The sequence below is a fragment of the Ambystoma mexicanum genome, chromosome 11 (assembly GCF_040938575.1).
Source record: "Ambystoma mexicanum isolate Mex_15411 chromosome 11, UKY_AmexF1_1, whole genome shotgun sequence".
Classification (NCBI taxonomy): Eukaryota; Metazoa; Chordata; class Amphibia; order Caudata; family Ambystomatidae; genus Ambystoma; species Ambystoma mexicanum.
The window spans coordinates 1,006,093,070-1,006,115,008 of NC_090934.1; the positions used below are offsets into that span (position 1 = coordinate 1,006,093,070).

The 21,939-nt window shown below is 48.7% G+C and overlaps 1 protein-coding gene across 1 annotated transcript in view; it reads right to left on the reverse strand.

Annotated features, from left to right (window-relative positions):
• The window catches only part of SPG11 (SPG11 vesicle trafficking associated, spatacsin), a 1,688,331-nt gene that overhangs the window by 1,476,491 nt on the left and 189,901 nt on the right, over window positions 1-21,939 (reverse strand). The window lies entirely within an intron of this gene.

A 21,939-nucleotide genomic window follows, 5' to 3' on the forward strand; every position in this document is an offset into this window, starting at 1 on the left:
TAGCTTCCCACCAGGGAAGAGATACATTGCATAGCACACTCATCCACCTTGGAAGGGCCCACTATCATTCAAGAGGATGCTCCAGCACTACACACCACCCAGGACGCTACAATCCAATAACCCCACCGTCGTAGTACCGAGCTTGAATAGAAAACCTCATGGAGGACTCCTCCTCCTCCCAGCCAACTGCAAAACTCTGGAACCCTCTCGTTTTACATGTCTACCAGGAAAATAACCAACCGCCTGACAATCAGGAAAACGTTCAAGACATGGCTCTTCCAGTAACCAAACGAAACAAATGACAAAAATCAACCATCTACAAAAAGTAATTCACCTGAACCTTCATCAAGCATAGTGTCAAAAAGATTGCTTATCCTATCCTGCAATACACCTAAACCATCAATCCAATCCGATGCAACCACATTAAGAAGGTTGATCCCAATTCGACACTTCTCAACCTAAAATGATTATGCAGCATAACTCACAAACACATATCTCACAGACACACTGTCGTTCAACCCTCCGACTGAAAATCCTACTTAGGACCTTTGCCCAATACTTCATACCACACGAACCGCTAAAAACCTCCATAGATAGGACAATGGATCCTGCTCTTCTGCACAACACCAGAGCAAACTGTAATCTTGCTACCCAAGGAGGCCCCTACAGCCAAGATCCAGGAAGTAGCCAAATCCTAACCAACCCAACACCCATAGGCCCTGAGAGGAGTCCGGAATGAAACTCTGAGTCATGGTTTTGGTCAAAGACTTTTATTAAAATAAAAGAGGTGGGGAAATGCCTTCCAGTCCCTGCTCCAGAGGTGTTTAACTACCTACAACCAAAACTAAGGGTCTGTCGATGTCAGAATGTCCAACGCAAAACTGTCCCGTGTCCAAAGTTCTATTCTGACCTTCACATTCTAATAAATTGGCTCTAAATTGAAAAGGGGTAATGTCTTTGACCTTGAGATGTGTATAGGTGTTCAAAAGAAAACACGTAACTCCAAAACAAAAGTTCCATAAAGTCAGAGTTCCTTGTTTCACAGGGTGGCTCCCTTCCCCTGGATTTCTCTCCACTCGGCTATATGTGCAAGGATATCAGTTCCTTAGGTTTTTCTTGCCCAACAACACAACTGGTACAAACAATGCTTTGTCTGCTGTTCTTTACCTTGTCTGAATACCTGGTACACTCTTTTGCCTGGTTTTCTCTCTCTCTTAATATGTTTGCACAGTCTTTTGCCAGTCCTGATATATTTAATTCTCAAAACCTCCTTGGATGCTTGTATAATATACACTGTTTAACATAACAACGCCTGGTACGCCTTTCTGCCAGGGCTTTCTGGTAACAACACACTTGCAATTTGCACTCGCCTGGTATACTTTCCTGCCTGGGTTTTCTCATGTTTACTTTTATGTCTCTCAATGGGCCTGGTATACCCTCATGCCAAGACCTTTCCCATGTATGCTCTGTGCACACCTACAAACTTGTAAGTCTTTTATACTTGTTTCAACTTCCTATACTGACAGGGCTTTTCACACAGATGTAATACATACATTCACAAACTTGATAGCTTCTTTTGCATACTTAATTATGTCTTCTTACATGTATTACCCTTGCTCGTTCTTTCTCATTTACTTTAATTATGTTGGTTGTACTTTAACAGGCTTTCTGGCATGCCCCAGGCTCCCTGTGTCCCTTGAGTGGACTTGCCGGCTTTGTCTGGCGTACGTCGATTCTCCTACTGCAAGCCTGTGGTGGTTGTGCAGCATTTTGCCTTCTTTCGCCGCCTATGCACTGTTTCACGGCTTCTTGTGGCTCCCACTTTTCAGTTCCATGTGTCTGTGGGCTTTGGTTCGGTGGAGGCTGCGTGGTAGTACCAGCATATGCCCAGAAGCCTTCTATATGCTTCTGGCATCCTCAACATGTATGTTCGCCTGCAGTTTGCTTTCCTTCTCCTTTTCAAAAAGCACTTTGCTTCGCTGAAACCGTTCCAGCCCTCTGGTGTTTTGCTCCGCATCGAGAGAGGTCCCATTCTCCAGCCAGCAAGTTCGACTCCTTCTCAGCAGTTTTCCTTCTCAGCGGTTTTGCCAGTTTAAATCTCCTGGCTTCAGGTTGACTTTTCCAAATGATAGAGCGCAGCGTGTGTGCTGGGCTCTCAGTAATCCTCATTACTCTGTGCCTCTTTCTCATCCCAGTATTTTTGGGTTTATGGTACTTGTAGTTTGATTTTGACAATTTAAATTTAAAGTCTGGCACAGTGTTTCTAATGGGGTTAAAGGTCCCATCCATGTTTGATGAATATATCAAGTTAAAGAAGATTTCTTCAGTGTCTTTCGTAGGTGGGTGAAAGGAGATATGAAAAGCCATCAATACATGGGGAATGGCTGGGGTATTCTGAAAAGAGACAGGGGAGACCATGTATCATCCGATGAAGTCATGATACCCTCCCGAGGGCGGTCTTCCCCCATATGACCCTCCCTCATAAAGCAACCCCCAGGGTCAAGATCAGGTAGCGGCTGCCGTCCCCTGGCCACATGGGGTGAGGCTACCTCTGGAAGAGAAGTGAGGACTCCATTGGATTCATCACAGTCCCCTTACCTCAACTAACTCAGAGCTACTAAAATTTCACACCAAACATCCCTCTATTTCCGGGCCATACAGCCCATGAGATGTAATCTGCTATAAACACACCAATACCCTTTTTGCATCCTGTCAACAACCAAACAAAACACAATTTGCAATGAAGGGGCTGCCCCTACGGCTATCCTGCCACCATATAGAGCCTCTCCAAAAAACATAGAGCTTCCACATTGGCACAAAGATAACGGGTACTTCCGGCCTGCACTTATCAACACCATAGGCTTGCCACATCCGCTATTCCGCTGTCCCCCACCCCCTTCTCTTACTGCGTCATGTGCAGAGAGGCCAACATTATTGGCAGAAGGGCGTTGTATAAGACCACTTACTAGATCACTGTTATATTGTTCATATTTATAGGGCACCAAAACACAACAAAATGATGTTGTAATCAGCATGGTTTTTCTTTCTAGGTTCTGTCTCTACTGCGCTGTATAACATGATCAGTACTCCTGGTGGAGCCTGCCCAAGGATATAAGCACCTCTTCCCCCTGGTTGTCAGTTATATGACATCCGTAGAAGAGGAATCAGTTCGATGTGTAGCTTTTCAGAATTACATCAAGAATGGACTCTTTCCTTACTGTGCTACTTTTCATATGGTACTGTGTTGGAGCTCCTATATAAAAGAAAATTTTTAAAAAGGGAGCCTCTCCTCAAGTACTTAACCCATTTCTGCAGAGCATAATGCCTGCATTCCTTAGGATCATAACCTTGTGAGAATTGTCCACAAGGCCTTCTGGGGCCAGAGCCCCCAATACCTTCAACTCTCTCTTCCCAAATATCTTCCTTCTCAAGCTCTTCACTCATCCTTCTCCAACTCCCTCAGGGTCAGTTGCTTTGCCAAACAACAAGTAGATTTCTTTCTTCTGCTGGAGCCTCCCTCTGGAACAGCCTCCCTGCCTCTCTGAAACTTAAGGAGAACCATCTCCGGTTCCGGAAGCACCTCAAGACCTTCCTCTTTGCTTCTGCTTTCTTTCCTCTGCTCCCCTGCTGATCTCCTGGTTGAAACTGAAACTGCACTGTTTTACCTGGCTACCCTCTCATCTCGGGCCCAGGTCCCCTCCCCGGCAGTTGCACACCTGCACTGCCCTCCTAACCCCCCGGCAACCCTTGCACTGGGGAACTGTATCCCTACACCCCCCTTCCAGCACTTGACACCTGATGTCTGGCCTTATCCTTGCACTTGCCACCAGCTGGCCTCACCTCTAACTTATTGTCTTTATTGATTTTACTTATTTATTTAATTTATTTTTAAGGTTGTCTTTGTGCTGCACTACCCTCTTCCCCCCGTAATTCTCCCCTTCTCCCCTCCCCTGCACTTGTGCAATCTCAATGTCACCTGGCCTAGTAAGATCGCTGTCTCGGTCTTCCCTCTGTTCCCCTTCCCTTGTCTCGTTGCGCCTTGAAAGACTTGTGTATAGGCGCGTCATAAATGCCATATCATATCATAAGGTCATGTACCATTGTTCAGAAATTGAAGTTATGAAGTAACTGTTTAGTTGGAGAGGACTCCCCTAATAAATCTGGCAGCAGCCGGAATGATGAAGAACTCAAACAGCCAGTACGCAGAAGGTACTTGAGGGAATCACTGGCTTAAAGTAATACTCTGCAGACTCTTACAGTCTCCTCCTACAGAATACCAACACCATCACAAGGTATGGCTAGCTATTCCGAATATGAGTGGACAGTATCTGGAAGAAAATGTATCCCCAGATAAAGCCCTACATGATGTAGACTGGGATCAAACTGGCCTAATGATTTCATGATGATCTGAAATCCTGAGACAGATTTTCAGTACATCATTTCAGCCTAATCTGCAGTGTCAATGCAAGACGGAAAGAGCTGAAATGGGACATTAGGCGAGAATGCATGCATACAAACTGTAAGTGTTGAGACTCTGTTGATCATTGAGAACTGTCAATTAACGCAGAAGAGAAACTGATAGACATACTCTGTTTATTTTGCAGTATATCCCTCTGAAGTACAGCAAAAGTGGGCACCCATCGAAATGAGTACAAATAGGCTGTTAATCTATACCCACAATTCTTGACCCATTTTACCTGATGTACTCACACAGTCATATTCCTAAGGAATGCAGAAATTGTGCCTAGCTGAAACCGGTTGATTAGTTAAAGGAGAATAGTCTTATTTGTTGACTGCTCCCCAAAAAACAATGTTTTAGCGAAATAATGAAAGACTATATATTGAATAAAATGTGTTTTGCATCTCTATTGTTTGCACAGGTACTGAGACACCCCGGGATTTGATTTCTATAAAACAAGTTACTATTTGATACTGATGAAATCAGCCCTATTTTGAGACTTAGCAAAGCTCTCCTTTTGCCCTTCCTTTTAAATAGGTGCTGCAACAACACTCATTTATGCTAGAGAGCCACCCTTTTCTGGAAGACGGTCTTGTGTCACTTCCAGGCTCAGCTCTTAGTCCTTTCTATAGACCCATTGGGAAGCCTTCTCATCTCTCTGTCTCGCTTTCTACCAAACCAATGTATGTTTATGAAAGCCCTCCTAGGTCAGCTTGTACATGGAATTTGCTGGACATTCTAGATATTGAAAATGTATTGCTCTGGCCATCTTCTGAGTTCATAAGGTTCCGAAGAAGGTTCCGAAGAACCTAATTCATTTTGCGCACTTCTTAATTTCAGATGTTTCCGATTACAAGGGCACGATGCAAATTCATCCTCAGGTCTATGTCTTATCCCAGGTTATTTTCATTACTTGAAAGCTTAGAAAGGTACCAGACCACCTAGCTCCATGCATATTGTGGCACTATAAATGGAACTGTGGCTTCCATGTACTTACTGTTCTTAGAGTCATATTCTACATGCTATGACATACAGAGTGGTGGTAGACAAATTATATGTATTATTAACTATGGTAGGTCATTAAAGAATACATGGTCCCTCGAGGAATGAACAGGTGTGCAACATAGCCTCCAGCTTAACCTCTGATCTGTATTGCAAATGCATGCATTTGCAAATGTCTGAGCCTAGAAGCTTATGAAGACAGTCACTGACATCTGAGTATAGTTGGCTGCAGAGTCTGCTCTTTACATAAGTTCTACCTAGAGCCAATCACCCCACTCTGATTGTAATTAGAAGTTGGTTTCTTTAAGCCATGGAGGGAGGGGGTCTTTGTAAAACCTCCCTGAGCATCTACACCGGCTAGAAGTCTCTTCTCTCCAGGCTGCAAGAGGAACGAGACAACTGGTGAAAGGGATGTGTAATTACAGACCCCTTTTTTAATCAGGAGATGGAGGAGTAGTCCAAGCAATGTAGGATGACTGGGCTTAGTCTACCAGAGGATTCTCCTAACCCAGTGTTTGTTGTAGGAGATTGCCTTCCTAAACCTATGCAAACAGGCAATCCTTAAGCTTTCTGTGGTTCACAGAAAAAGTTAGCTGTTGTCATGCAATCCAGGCCATCCAAACTGATATGGGACGTGATTGTGGTGTATTATCGTGGACACACTGATGGTGCCTTTTGAGGCAGGAGGGGGACTGGCAGAGGTAGTTCTCTCCAATTCCAATGTGGTTGTTCAAAATGATGGTCTGCTGTGTTGAAAGCTACAAAATGATTGTGGTGCACCAGGAGGTAGGGGTGTCCATCGGCTAGTGCACCACCTTTCTCCATGTTGCACTGGGTTTGAAGCCTGATTGATGAGTTTTGTAAACTGCCATTGCGTTGTGCTTAAGGTTGTACTAATGTAACCTTTTCAACAATCTTGTCAAGCAAAGGAAGCTGTGTGTTGGTGTGGTAGTTGCCTAGGTCTGGGTCATCCTTAGTTCTGGTGCTCTACTTATTGCGACCTCCTATTGATGTGGTGATCTGTTCCATCCCAAAGCTATATTTGTGCTCAATAAATACTCAAAATAAAATGAATAAATAAAGGTGGTTCGGCCAACAAAGATATTTTGCTGCATTCATTAGGAAAGTTCCTTTTGATGCCTATTCTAAGTGACCTGGTGGGGCTGCTGGAGAAAGATGGCTGCTGCCCTTGCCGGAAGATGGGCAGGACTCTTCCTTGGTAGTGCTTAGGATCATGATCTTAGGTGAGAGAAGACATGCATTACTTACCGTAAAAGCATTTCTGATGATTGTATCTGCTTAGATTCACATGCTGTGCATATGGTCCGACATCCAGTGGTAACAGCGGAGTATTGCATCTTGTCTTTCGGGGGACCGAAAGGGGACGTCGGCATAGGCGTGTCTGAAACACTATCCCTATCGTGACGTGTGTAGTACCCAAAATCCCTCACGCGCCGAGGTCCCTCCGATTGTATTTTTTCTGCCATGAGGGAGCCCAAGGCTATAGTGAGTGAGTACATGAAGAGAGAAAGTAGTAAGAAGTCTATGTTCCTTCCACCCCGAGCGGGGAGGCAGGGAGGGCGCATGTGAATCTAAGCAGATACAATCATCAGAAATGCTTTTACGGTAAGTAATGCATGTCTTCTGATGCTTGTTAATCTGCTTAGAATCACATGCTGTGCATAGACTAGCGAGCAGTACCCGGAGTTGGAGGTGGGTTGTGAGAAGGAACAGTAGAAAAAAGATGTCTTAGTAGCTTGTCCCACCTGAGAATCAGACCTAGAATGAGTATCTAGGCAATAGTGTTTTGTAAAGGTGTGTACAGAACTCCAGGTTGCCGCTTTGCAAATGGACGCTAGGGGAACATTTGCAATGAATGCTATGGATGCCTCAGTGCCTCGAGTAGAATGTGCTCTAGGCTTGAAGGGCAGTTCTCTCTTTGCCAGAGAGAAACATAGTGTGATGCATTTGACAATCCACCTTGATATTGCTGATTTAGAGACAGGGTCCCCTTCTCTACCAGCTGCCACTGAAACAAAGAATTGTTTAGTTTTCCTCAGTGGTTTAGTTCTATCCATGTAGAACATGACTGCCCTGCGCACATCTAGTGTGTGAAGGCTTCTTTTGGCCATGTTGGTAGGTCTCTGGAAGAACGTGGGTCGTTCGATTGACTGGTTCACATGGAACTTCGAAATAAATTTCGGCGCAAATCTGGGATGAGTGCGCAGAACTACTTTATCTTTGTGGACTGTAACAAAGAGGTCCAAGACCGAGAGGGCCTGTAGTTCGCTAACTCTTCTGATAGAAGTGATAGCTACTAGAATGGCTGTCTTGTAAGTCAGGTCTTTCAGACTAGCTTTATGCATAGGCTCAAAGGGGGGGTCCCATGAGCCTAGTTAAAACCACATTTAGATCCCACCCAGGGGCTGGGTGAGTGATGGGGGGATACATTCTTTTAACCCCTTCCATAAAGCCTTTAATCACAGGTATTTTCCACCACAACACCTTCTGCTGTGACGTGGTGTAGGCTGACAACGCTGCTAGGTGAACCTTTAAGGAATTGAAGACTAACCCAGAGTCCAACAGATGGGTGAGATATAACACAATGTGTGAAGGCGAACAATCGGTGGGATTGACGCCTTTGGAACTGCACCAAATGACAAAACGTTTCCATTTGCTGGCATAGCAATAACGTGTGTTAGGCTTTCTTGCCTCCCTCAGTATGTCCATGCATCTTTGAGGGAGTTGCAGATGTCCAAACTCTATGACTTTAGGAGCCAGGCTGCTAAATTCAGAGTTTGTGGGCATGGGTGCAGAGTCTCCCCCCTGTCCTGAGACAACATGTTGTACGGGCAGGGCAGCTTGACTGGAGGGGAGAGGGACATTTCCATCAGGTGCGCGAACCAGGGTTGGCGGGCCCACATGGGAGCCACCAGAATCATGGTGACTGGTTCCTGGTGCATCTTGTGCACTATCTTGTTCAGAAGGGGAGTCGGGGGGGAAAGGGTAAACAAATTTCCCCGACCAAGTTATCCAGAGACCGTTCCCCTTGGATCGGTTCTGGGGGTACCTGGAGGCGTAATCTGGGCATTGGGCGTTCTCCTGAGTACCGAACAAGTCGATCTCTGGAAACCCCCATTCTGCGAAGACGTTGGATACAATGTCTTCGTGTAGACGCCATTCGTATTCTTCTGGCAAAGGAAAATCTCTGCTGAGTACGTCTGCCAGAAGATTGAGTTCCCCTGGAACATGTTGGGATATCAGGAACATCTTGTGTTTGAGAGCCCATATCCAGATGTTTTGGGACAGCTTGGATAGCCCTGGAGAGTGAGTGCCCCGCTGCTTGTTCAGATAATACATTGCTGTTGTGCTGTCGGTTAGGACCAGCACTGTCTTCCCCTGCAGTTGCTACTGAAAGGCCTTCAAATGCTTTGAACACTGCCAGTAGCTCCAGTAGGTTTATATGGTTGGATGCTACCTGAGGGGACCACACTCCGTGCGCTGTTTGTTGAAGCAGGTGAGCCCCCCACCCTGTGAGAGATGCGTCTGTCGTGAGAGTGGCTTCCACTGCAAGGGTGGTGAAGGTTTTCCCCTTCAAGAGGTTCTCCCTCGGCCACCACTGCAGAGAGAGAACGAGGGCTGGCGAGACAACTAACAGATCTTCCCATTGTCCGCTGGCCTGACACCACTGGCTGTTGAGCCACTCCTGCATGGGACGCATGCGCAGCCGCGCGTGGGGGACCAAGTATATGCATGACGCCATCATCCCTAGCAAACGCATAGCTTTGTGTACCGTCACCTTCCGACTGGCTACATACTGAGGAACTTGAGAGAGCATGTTCTGAACCCTCTCGCTGGAAGGGAAGACTAGAACGTCTTCCGTGCGAATTAGAGTCCCCAGGAACTGTTTTACTTGGCTGGGGACTAAGCTGGATTTCTTTTCGTTGATAGAAAATCCTAGGCTGAACAGTAGGTCTACTGTCTTTTGGGTGTTCGAAATACAAACGTCGAACGAGTCCCCCGTGATGAGCCAATCGTCGAGGTAAGGGTAAACTGGAACTGAAAGTCTGCGCAGGTGTGCTGCTGCCACTGCCAGGACCTTGGTAAACACCCGTGGCGCCGAGGCTATGCCGAAGGGGAGTACCTTGAACTGGTAGCGTTTGTCCTGAATCACGAACCTTAGGAATTTTCTGTGCGCTGGCAGCACTGAAATATGAAAGTATGCATCTTTCATATCCAATGTTGTCATGAAGTCCCCTTGTTTTAGCAATGGGATCACCTCTTGAAGTGTTATCATGCGAAACTTCTGGGGCTTTATGAACTTGCTCGCTGGGCGCAGGTCTAGAACAGGGCGCATGGTGAGATCCTTTTTGGGTACAAGGAAGTATATTGAATAAATACCCTCGTTTACTTGAAGAATCGGGACGGCTTCTATGGCGTCCTTTCCCAGCAGCACCTCCACCTCTTGGACCAGGATCTGCAGATGTTCCGGTGAAAGGCGTCGATGCTTCAGCGGTCTGAACTGTGGAGGTCGGGGGCGAATTCCACGCAATAACCGTGGGCGACCGACTTTAATACCCACTGGTCTGAAGTTATCCCCTCCCATGCCTTCAGGAAAGATCTTAATCGCCCCCGACCGGGGAGACATGGGAGGGGACCTGAACTTGATGGTCATTTCTGACCCGAGGTTGACGCACCTCTGGAATTGGAGCCTCTGCCTCTATTCTTTCCGCGCTTCTGACCCCTCTGGGGGTAGTAAGTGGGGCTTGCAGCCGGTTGACCTGCGTTGAAGTTGCCCGTGCCGAAATTATTTTGAGCGGCGCGGGCTTGTCCTCGAAAGGACCGCCGAGAATTGCTGCTCCTCTGTGAAGAGGGTTTTTGGGAAATTTGGTGCAGCGACTTAATAGTCTCATGCTCCTTCTTGGCTGTCTCCAATGCATCGTCTACCGCCTTCCCGAAGAGGTTGGCCTCTTCTATGGGTTTATTGATGATGGATGCCTGGGTCTCAGGCCTGAAACCCGACGTGCGCAGCCAAGCGTGTCTCTTTAGGAGAGTACCCTGTGCGAGAGACCTGCCTGCTGTCTCTGCAGAGTCCAGGGTATTCTTTACAACATTTTGATTGGCAAGTTTACCCTCCGAGACAATGGCGAGAAGCTTGGCTCTGGTTGGGTCCGGAACCTCCTGGAGGCCTTCCTGGAGTAGGTTCAATTGGGCGTCGACGTAGCTTGCCAGTAACGTAGTGTTATTGGCAATCCGGACGGTATAAGCAGCCGCCGACGTGACCCGTTTGCCTAAGGCATATAACCTTTTGGACTCCTTGTCCGGGGGTGACTCTCCCGTGGCAAGGGGAACCCCTGCTCTCTAGCGAGTGTTGGTCACCACCAGCGAGTCTGGGATTGTGTGCCCTTTGAGGTAAAGCGGGTCGGTGGGGGAGGGCCGGATGAGTTTTTCGACCCTTGGGTTCACAGCCCTCGTCTGAGCGGGTGTGAGTAAAGAAGGGGACAGCCGTCTCTTTACAGAGCTCAAGAAGGGGAGAGACTGGCTAGCCGGAGGCTTGTCATTAATAATGTTTTCCGCGAAATCCTGTTCAGGCAAATGCCTCAAGCGTGGCAATTTTAAAGAATTCCGCTGCTTTTTTCAACGTGTTGTTGAAAGCCATTTGATCATCCACAGGGGGAGCCTGCCTAACCAGTATGGATGGGGGAGAGTCGAGGCAAACGATATCAGAATTGTGATCGTCCTGCTGGGTGTCCTCCCAGTTGTCCGTTGCGCCTTGATCTTCCCCATAAATGTCCAGAAAAGAAGTCTCCTCTTCTTCTGTATAGATGTCTCTACATGTCCTTCTGGACATCTTCTTGATAATCAACATAGTGTTGAACACCTAGGTGTTGGGCAACTTGTGTATGAGGGTTAGGGTCTACCCGAGCTTTTTTCGGCGGAGGTTGATCAAACACCGAAAACCTGCTGCAGCCGATCCATATACCCCTCAAATTGCTCCGTGGTCCACTTGGATGACCCAAATGGACCCAGCTGAGCAGGAACCGGGTCCTCAGCCCTAAGGCGTTCAGAGGATCTCCTCAGGGTGGTTGAGAGGGGTACCTGGCTCTCTTCGTAAGAGTCCTCAGGATCGTCTTCCAAAACCGTGGAAAACCTTTCGACGGATTGGCCCATAATTGTGGGCGAAACCGGTACAAGGCCCGCCGCCGTAGCAATCCTATTGATGTTCTTACTGATAGTTACCGAATCTTCGGGGGACAACGCCTCCGATGATGGCTTCCCGGGTAGAGGCCTAGTTAGAGGCCTACTCGTAGTTTTCGGGCCTGCACGAGCCTTGGAAACCTTGAAAGTCGTTGAAGTTTCTAGTTCAGAAACTTCGGTGTGTGTAGTTTGGGGAGTAGCGCCTTTCTTAAGTTTATTAAGCCCAGTCGTCATGCGCTGCTGCGGATGCGGGGAAGGCTTCGGATCAGATCGATCCGATGGCGCTTGAGCTTTCTTCGACGTCGTCGAGGAGGGCGCTTGGGTGTGTGTTTTGTGTGGTGCGATTGTACGCCCCTGTCACCGGGTGTGGTCCCTGTAGCAAGAACGGAGTCGAGCCTAGAAGGGTCGGGGACGGGCGTGGCGGCTCTAGAATCGTCCGCCTCAAGGTCTACAACGTCCGCGTTGGACGTTTGGTCATCCGATGTACCCCTGTCACTCTCGGCTGGTGTCGCGGCAGGGGAGGGAGGCTCCACGCGTGAGTTACTGTCTGCGGCCCACCGCTTCAACCGGCGCTCCTTAAGGGATTAGGTTTAATAGTTTATACGCCGAACACCGCATTAGTGCTTTAGGGGGGGGGGGGACAAGCGTACACGAAGTGTGCTCGTCTTTCCACGGATATCTGACCCTTCACAGAGGGCAGAATCTAAATGGAGCCCTTTCCATAGCAGAAGGGAAGGGTGACCAGACCAAAAAGTAAAGAAGTGGAAAAGAGGAAAGACATCTTATAGCAGTATGGCAAACCCCCAGCCCACTCTCCCTACTGTGTAGGCCGGCCAGAAGGCCCGACCACATGGAGGTCCGAACGCCGGATCTTAGGTGCCGGAATCCACAGCCGTAGGCGGTTCCCCCGTAGTGTTCATTGAAGATGTTCTTGATAGACGAAGTGACTTAACGGGGATTAAACCGACAATTCAGTAAGATAAACAATGTCTCATGAAGAGCTCCGCTATAGGGCGACCAGTTATCTGGGCGGAAAAAAACAATCTGAGGGACCTCGGCGCATGAGGGATTTTGGGTACTACACATGTCACGATAGGGATAGTGTTTCAGACACGCCTATGCCGACATCCCCTTTCAGTCCCCGGAAAGACAAGATGCAATACTCCGCGGTTACCACTGGATGTCGGACCATATGCACAGCATGTGATTCTAAGCAGATTAACAAGCATCAGAACAAGGTTTACTTTCCAAAGTTGAACTTAATGTGTACTTTTATTTTTGAGCCTTGAAGCACTTTGCATTGCTCCTCCCTTGAGTCCCTTTTATGCGTGAACATTTAGATTGTGGAAGGACCAGCTAAGGAAGCCTCCCCTGTGGCAATAATTAGTTAATACCATTCCCTTCATTGTTTCCATGCCCTTAACTTAACTGATACATCATGTTGTCATGCACATTTAAAACCCAGCTCACAGACCAGTATATAGCATTAATTCTCAGACTTGCTCAAATGCACACACAAATCCTGTTTGCAGACTCATACCCAGTATGCATTTACTGACTTCCTTGCTGTGAGGAACTCATGGTGGCAACAATAAAGACAGACACAAGTGATCACAGTTCAAGGGTGTTTATTAAACTATATAATGAGTGAGAAAAATGCCTAATCTAAACCCAAACCTAAGATGGGAGCAAGCTACGACCATCAAATAATAAGGCAGTCCCAGTGGCGTCTTGTCAAATAAAACGGGCCTATACAAAAAAAACTATTGCCAATCCTTACAACTAAGTTACAAAATAGTGTGGGGTAATGTAAGTGTTCACAAAATGATAAGTCAGGATGGTATGGCTGGGTCTCCCTTCCCCATGTTTTTGGCACAGGGACAAGGCAGGACCCTTGCGCACAGCACACTCCTGGGCCTCGCCAGCTCGAGGTAACAGTTCCTTTCAACAATGCCAGAACCTTCCGGGGGCAAAGTCTCATCAGGTCTGATAGGAGAGAAGGATACGAGAAAGGCAGGGGGAGGGTGGGAGGCCATAGGAAGCAGGGGACTGGGGGAAGGGGAGAGGGATGCAAGGGTGCTCAGGATGTGCAGAGTTTTTGAAGTGAAGTGTGTGGCCAGAGCATTGCAGAGGGCTTTAGAGGGAAGAGGCGAGGAGGAGATTGAAGAAGGGTTGGATAGTTCCCTGCAGATTTTTAAGAGTTCAGCCGTGTTGTTGGATGCACCAGAGAGGTGAACCGGGATGTGGGCCCTTTTCTTGGTGCGGATGGAGAGTCTATGTTGCCTTTGGAGTACGTGATAGGCAGAACCTTCCGGGGGCAAAGTCTCATCAGGTCTGATAGGAGAGAAGGATACGAGAAAGGCAGGGGGAGGGTGGGAGGCCATAGGAAGCAGGGGACTGGGGGAAGGGGAGAGGGATGCAAGGGTGCTCAGGATGTGCAGAGTTTTTGAAGTGAAGTGTGTGGCCAGAGCATTGCAGAGGGCTTTAGAGGGAAGAGGCGAGGAGGAGATTGAAGAAGGGTTGGATAGTTCCCTGCAGATTTTTAAGAGTTCAGCCGTGTTGTTGGATGCACCAGAGAGGTGAACCGGGATGTGGGCCCTTTTCTTGGTGCGGATGGAGAGTCTATGTTGCCTTTGGAGTACGTGATAGGCAACTTTGTCAGAGGGTGAGCCTGAGGTTTGCCACTTCAGTTCTGCAGCTCTGCATTGCGTTTCAGGGCTGAAAGTTCGGAGTCGTACCAGGTGTTACGCTTGGAGGCATGTTTCAGGCAGATCCTTATGACTGGGGCAAGAATGGCAAGGGTATTAGTAATGGCAAGATGCAGGTTGCTGAGAGCAGAGGTAGAGGTAGAGTCAGTAGTGGGGAGAGAGGAGGGATGAAGGTGGATGCAAAGGGAGCAACTGACACTCGTTTCATCAGATGGATGTTCGTGAACGAGATTGGCAGGTCTGGAGGAGGTGCGATGAGAAGGCTGAGAGGACCTAAGAGAGAGGAGAGAGTGGTCTGGCCAGGAGAGTGGGGTGATCAGTGGGGAGGAGAGTGAAAGATCATTGTGCCATACCATTTCAATGTATTGCCTCTTTATAGGCGTGCTGCGAGGATTATGATTTCATTCTTCACTCTGGGTGATATTCCCCCCCCCCTTCACTTTCACTGGAACAACATTTCAATAATTCAATCCTTACTATTATACGACCTGGAGCCAGGTACCTTTATTATATATATATATATGGGATACATTAATCACCATAATCGTATTTCTGATGCTTGTATCTGCTTAGATTCACATGCTGTGCATAGGCCGACATCTAGTGGAAGCTGCGGAGTATTACAGTTTGTTTTTCGAAACTCGAAAATGGGCGTCGACACAGGCGTGCCAGTAATACTATCCCTAGTGTGACGTCCACTGTACCCAAGATCCCTCACGCGTCTAGGATCCTCAGATTGTATTTTTTTCTGACATGAGGAAGCATGAGGAGTAGCGTGAGTACAGATAATCCAAGCAGATAGACAGAAAGGTAAGACTACAAGCAATCATGCGCCTTCTCTCGGAGGGGAGGAAGGGTGGGTTGCATGTGAATCTAAGCAGATACAAGCATCAGAAATACGATTACGGTGAGTAATGTATCCCTTCTGAGGCTTGTGGATCTGCTTAGATCACATGCTGTGCATAGATTAGCGAGCAGTACCAGAAGAAGGAGGTGGGATGTGAGAAGGGTCATGAGCAAACCGGTGTCTTAGAACCGCTTGTCCCACTTGTGTATCTGTCTTGGAATGAGTGTCAATGCAGTAATGCTGAGTAAAAGTGTGAATGGAGCTCCAAGTAGCTGCTTTGCAAATGGTGTCGAGGGGAACATTTGCAATGAAAGCCAGAGTGGCCCCAATGCCTCTAGTAGAGTGGGCTCTTGGCGTAAAAGGCAGAGTTTTCCCAGAAAGAGAGTAACACAGCTGTATACAGTTGATAATCCACTTCGAGATCGCGCCTTTAGAGACCCGATCTCCCTCTCTGCCTGTAGCTACGGAGACAAACAGTTGATCTGTTTTCCTTAGCGGTCTGGTTTTATTTACATAGTAGAGGACCGCCCTACGCACATCTAGGGTGTGTAGTTTCACCTCAGCCGAGCTTTGCGGGTTCTGGAAGAAAGCCGGAAGCTCGATGGACTGGTTTACATGGAACTTAGATATAAATTTAGGTGAGAACCTAGGGTGTGGGCGTAAAACCAGTTTGTCTTTATGGATAGTAAAGAAAGGATCCTGCACTGACAGAGCCTGAATTTCACTGACCCTTCTTATCGAGGTAATGGCTACTAAGAAGGCCGTTTTATAAGTCAGGTGTTTGAGACTACTTTTATGCATGGGTTCGAAAGGGGGGCCCATAAGCGTAGCTAGCACCACATTAAGGTCCCATCCTGGCGGTGGGTTCGAAATAGGAGGGTGAAGTCTCTTTACTCCTTCCATGAAGGCTTTAACTACTGGTACTTTCCACCACGACACCTTGCTATGTGAGGTGGTGTATGCTGACAGTGCTGCCAGGTGTACCTTTAGTGAGTTGAAAACCAACCCTGCATCCAGCAGGTGGAGCATGTATGTCACGATTGTGGAAGGAGTGCAATCAACTGGGTTGATTTGTTTATTCTGGCACCAAATAACGAATCTTTTCCACTTGTCAAAGTAACAGTGCCTTGTGTTTGGTTTCCTGGATTCTTTTAGGATGTCCATACACCTCTGTGGTAAATTGAGATGTCCAAACTCTATGACCTCAGGAGCCATGCTGCCAGGTTCATTGAGTTGGGTTGCTGGTGCACTGTTTGACCTTGTTGCTGGGACAGTAGGTTGTACCAGGCTGGAAGTTTGATGGGCTCGCACACCGCCATCCTGCGTAGGTGTGGAAACCATGGTTGTCTCGCCCACATGGGAGCAACTAGGATGAGCGTCATCGATTCCTTGTTCATCTTGTACACCACTTTCCTGATGAGAGGAGTTGGTGGAAAAGCGTACGCAAACATCCCTGACCAGTTCATCCACAGGGCGTTCCCTTGGGAGTCTGGCTGGGGGAACCTGGATGCAAATCCTGGGCATTGTTTGTTTTCGCTTGTGGCGAATAAGTCTATAGTGGGGAAACCCCACTGAGAGAAGAGATCTTCTACGATTTCTCTGTGTAGACACCATTTGTGTTCCTCCGGAAGAGGATCTCTGCTCAAAGCGTCCGCTAGAGAATTGAGATCCCCTGGAACATGTTGAGATGACAGAAAGATGTTCCGTCTGAGTGCCCATATCCAAATTGCCTGGGCAAGTCTGGACAGATTTGGTGAACGAGTCCCTCCTTGCTTGTTCAGGTAGAACATAGCTGTCGTGCTGTCCGTCCGGATCTGCACCGACAGGTTCAGTAAGTGGGGCTCGAACGCTTGAAGTGCTCTGAAAACTGCCAGAAGCTCTAGCAGGTTGATGTGGTTCTTGGCCACTGTGTGAGACCAGAGACCCTGAGCTGTGTGGTGGAGATGGTGAGCTCCTAATCCTGTCAGGCATGCGTCCGTCGTGACTACGGCCTGTATCTCTGGATCGTAAAAAGGGTTTCCCCTTGGATAGATTGTCTCTTGTCCACCAGTGGAGGCTTTGTACAAGTGTTGGCGAAACGACCACTAGATCGTCCCACTGATCACTTGCTTGAGACCACAGTTTCGCCAATCATTCTTGCATGGGACGCATGCGCAGGCGCATAGTGGGGGACCAGGTAAATACTTGACGCCATCATGCCCAGCAAACGCATTACTTTGCGTACTGTTATCTGGCGACCGGTTTGATATTGCGGAATTTGCAGTAGTATATTCCGAATTCTTTCCTCTGAAGGAAAAGCCAACCCCTCTTGAGTATTTAGAACAGCTCCTAGGAACTGCTTGGAGGTGCTGGGCACCAGACTTGATTTTTTCTCGTTTATGGAGATGCCCAATTCGAAGAGGAGGTCGATAGTTCTTTGAATGTTTGTCCTGCAAATTACTGGGGTCTCCCCCATGATGAGCCAGTCGTCCAGATAAGGGTACACTGGGATTGCCTCCCTGCGTAGGTGTGCCGCCGCCACCGCCAGTACCTTGGTGAATACCCTTGGAGCCGAGGCTATCCCGAAGGGCAGTACCTTGAACTGGTAGTGCTGACTGTCCACCTTGAAGCGCAGATATTTTCTCTGCGCTGGGAACATGGAAATATGAAAATGGGCATCTTTCATATCCAATGTTGCCCTGTAATCTCCCTTTTTTAGGAGGGGAATTACCTCTTGGAGGGTAGTCATGTGAAATTTTTGGGGCTTGACATACTTGTTTGTAGGCCGTAAGTCCAATACTGGGCGCATTGTCAAATCTTTTTTTGGCACAAGGAAGTAAGTTGAATAAATACCCTTGTTTACCTGGTGTCCCGGGACGAGTTCTATCGCGTCCTTTGCGAGAAGATTTTTCGAAGATATTTTCGAGTAGGATCTTCTGGTGGTCGAAGGAGTGTACTCTTTATCGTGGAGGGTGGTTTCGGGGATGCTCTAGGAGTTCTATGCAGTATCCTGCGGACACTGTGGACAGCACCCATCTGTCTGATGTGATCTCTTCCCAAGCTTGGGTGAAGATGGAAATGCGTCCCCCTACTGGGGATGCGTGAGAAGGGACCCTGAACAGAGCGTCACTGTTTTGGTGGAGGCGTGCCCCCTCCTTTATTGGGACTGCCTCTACCCCTACCACGACCTCTTTTGTTACCCCTGCCATAACTCTGGGTAGACTGCTTGTTAGAGTTCCATGGAGTACCCTGGCCTTGGGAATAGTTAGAGCCTCTTTGGGAGTTTTGTCCGCGAGGCCGACGAAAATTGCCATTCCCTCTCTGGTTAGGGGGTTTGTTAGTTAGTTGCCCTAGGGACTTGAGTGTCTCGTACTCGTCCTTGGCATTCTTCAGTACGTCCTCGACCGCCTTTCCAAACAATAGATCCGGCTCCACCGGCTTATCTATCAATGATGCTTGGGTCTCGGCCTTGAAACCAGACTGCCGTAGCCTAGCATGCCTCTTAATGACCGTGCTCTCAGCAATTAATCTGCCGGCGTTATCCGCAGCATCAAAGGTTGATTTTAAAATGCAACCTGACACGGCTCTCCCCTCTGCCGAAACCATGTATCACAAAGGGCTGGCAGGCTCACCACCTCTTTAGGTTGATCGGTAATGACTTCCTCATCAGTAAAACTCGACTCGTTTCCCCGTTCCCTTTCCTCCTCACCTGAGCTTGAAGAGTAATTTAGCTTCTTTCTTCTGGTGTGTAGAGCGGGATGCCTTTTCTTTTGGAGAAGGTAAGGTCGGCCTCGAAAGGAAGCCACCGCGGCTCCACACAGGAGGCACGGTGACCCCCCTCCGCGACGGACTAAAGACGGAGTGAGGGGAAAAGCCAAACGGCATAAAAACCCCTCCGGAAACCAGGAACCAAATCAGGAATGCTCGGTGAAGAAATCAGGTGATCCAAGGTAAGGTGAGTATGATGCTCGGTGAAGAAATCAGGCGATCCAAGGTAAGGTGAGTATGATGCTCGGTGAAGAAATCAGGCGATCCAAGGTAAGGTGAGTAAGAGAGCGTAACAAGATAGGATGGCTCCGTAGAGAAAGGAGCAGCGCGAGAGACTGCAGGGAAAAGGAACGGACCGGTGTAAAAACACCAGGGGGGGGGGAAACTGGAAAGACTGGGAGAAGAAAGAGCAAGGGGAAAGAGAGCAAGAGATAGGAGGGAATAGGACAGCACGGGCGGAGCACCGCCTAGGAGAGCAACTATGGATATGAGCGAGCGCAACAGAGGGAAATCCGACGTTGCAACGCGCCGAGCCGCCTAGCGTGTGGAAGTAAATACGCGTAGGCGGCGGCCATGTTGAAAAAAGACTAGAACGTTAGCGCTGTAAGGGAAATAACGTGACGGCACAATTTAATGGCGGCCCAGCTTCCACCTATTCCACAGCCGCCAGCGCTCAGCGGTCGTGACACCATGCCAATTGGCTTTTTAAGGGTCCTGGGGCAGAGTCTATGAGAGCCGCGACTTCTTCCCACTGGTGGCAGTTGTAACTAGCCAGCAGGGTGGTGGAGTTTGCAATCCTTGCCTGGTAGGCAGAAGTGGAGGCTACTTTCCTGCCCAAGCCATAAATCTTCTTGCTCTCCTTGTCGGGGGGAGCTTCGGACGATGACAAGGGTGTTCCAGCCCTCTTACGGGTGTTTGTAACAACCAGGGAGTCCGGTTTGAGATGTCCCCTTATGTATAGTGGGTCAGATTGGGCTGCCCTGAAAAGCTTTTCAATTCTGGGGTTTACTGCCCTAGTGAGATTGGGGTTAACAAGGGAAGGGTCTATCCTCCTTTGTATTGACTTAAGGATAGGGATGGCCTGAGCAACAGGTCTCCTTTCTCCCACCAGTTCCTCTGCAAAGTCCCTCTCTTCCTGAGCACCTTGGGTATCAATGTGGAAGTGCTGTGCCGCTCTGGACAGGACCTCATTCGGGAGAGGTTGGTTGTCGACAGGGGAGTCGGTAACCGCTGGCTCTTTCTCTAGCGGGGAATCTACCTGTATGTATCTGGGTCATCCTCTTCCTCCTCCTCCTCTTGGTCCTCATCATCCCCATAATAGCCTGTCCCAGTTTGTTCTTCGAACATGCCCACGTCTGGATCCTCAACAAAGGGTGGATCTTCCTGGTATTGAGAATAGGGCTGTATATAGAAGGGGTCTGAAGACTGAGTTGGTGCTTCACCCCGGGACTTCCTACTTGGGGGTATTGGATCCTTCGAGCCTGAGGGAGTTGACCCTTCTGGGGTATAAGAGAGAAAGTGTTCCGGGTTCTTGGCGTAGAAATCTGCCAATGATGACATCCTTGACATTACTCTGTCTATGTCATCACTGGACCATTCCCTTGAACTGGGAATAACTCTTTCCTGGAGTGCTTTCCCCGTTTTATCCTGACTAGACCTACTGGTTTGAACAGGGGTCTTAGGGACAACAGACTGAGATTTGTCCTGGCTAGACCTACTGGCCTGAATAGGGGCCTTAGGGACAGGGGACTGAGACTTGTCCGTCTGTTTAGGTGGAGTAGAATGTAGTTTAGGAATGGAAGTAGGCTGGGACTGCTTACTTCGTTGTTTTCCCCCCTCCCCGTGGGTGGAAGAGTGCTTCCCCGATTTTTGGGCCCTATCAGAGCTTTTTGATGCCTGGCGTCGAAATTCGGGGGTAGAGTCCCTGTCTCTGGAGAGTGTAAGGGATTCGGTAGCAGCCTTACTGCTGCCTGCAGACGCCGACTCCTGGAGTGCGGCTTGGGGGTAGAGGTCGGCGTCGTCCTCCAACGACCGAACCTCAGTCACTAAGGGGAGCGAGGCACTTTTAGCAACAGTGGAGGGTTGCTTGGTGTCATGAGGCGATCTCGAACGCGAATGCCCAGAGGACACCGACTCCGTGGACCGTTCTCTATGTGCCTCTTTCCGAGAACTCGACGTGCGCGTCAAGTCTCGGGTGGACCTTTGTTTGCTGAAGTGGTGTGGGTAGCGCTCGTGTCGCCGGGGGTCTTCCCCATAGCTGCCCTGTCGGACAACCTTCCGAGGTCGGGGACTTGCGCTTGGCTGTCCATCGAAGCCACATTGCCCTCGCTGTCCGAAAGTACGGCGTCACTGCCATCGCTGAAGGCACCCTCTGCGGCCATGGCCTCTTGTCGCCTGGCGTGGTGGCCCCAACGCTTTGTCGAACGGTCCTTAAGGGTCTTCGGTTTAAACCAACTGCATGCTCTGCAATGCGCCTTGGGGTGGTCCCTCGGCAAGCAGAGGTTACACGTGGCGTGTCTGTCAACCCAAGGATACTTGCGGTGGCACTTGGGGCAAAATTGAAAAGGGGTACCCTCCATACGCACCCTGTGGCAGCGGGATGGGAGTGTAGGAATATAAGTAATGTACCTATATTAATCAGAGTGTAGGATATGTGCCACCCCCCACTCTCCCTACTTGCAGGGCCGAGTCCAGAGGACTTCCGAGGCCCGGGCCAAGGCCAGAGGCCTTCCGAGGCCCAAATCCGTCGCTGTGGTCAGACGGTTGAATTTTCTGCGATCCGGCGTCGAGTGTCGATGTTCGGAGACTCGACGTAGAGGTGGAATAAACGGGGAAATATATAACAATATATATAACAATATTAGCAAAATCTGACTAAGTCAGGGAACTCCGCTCATTGCTTCCGACCAGCATGGCGGAAAAAAACAATCTGAGGGTCCTAGACACGTGAGGGATCATGGGTACAGTGGACGTCACAC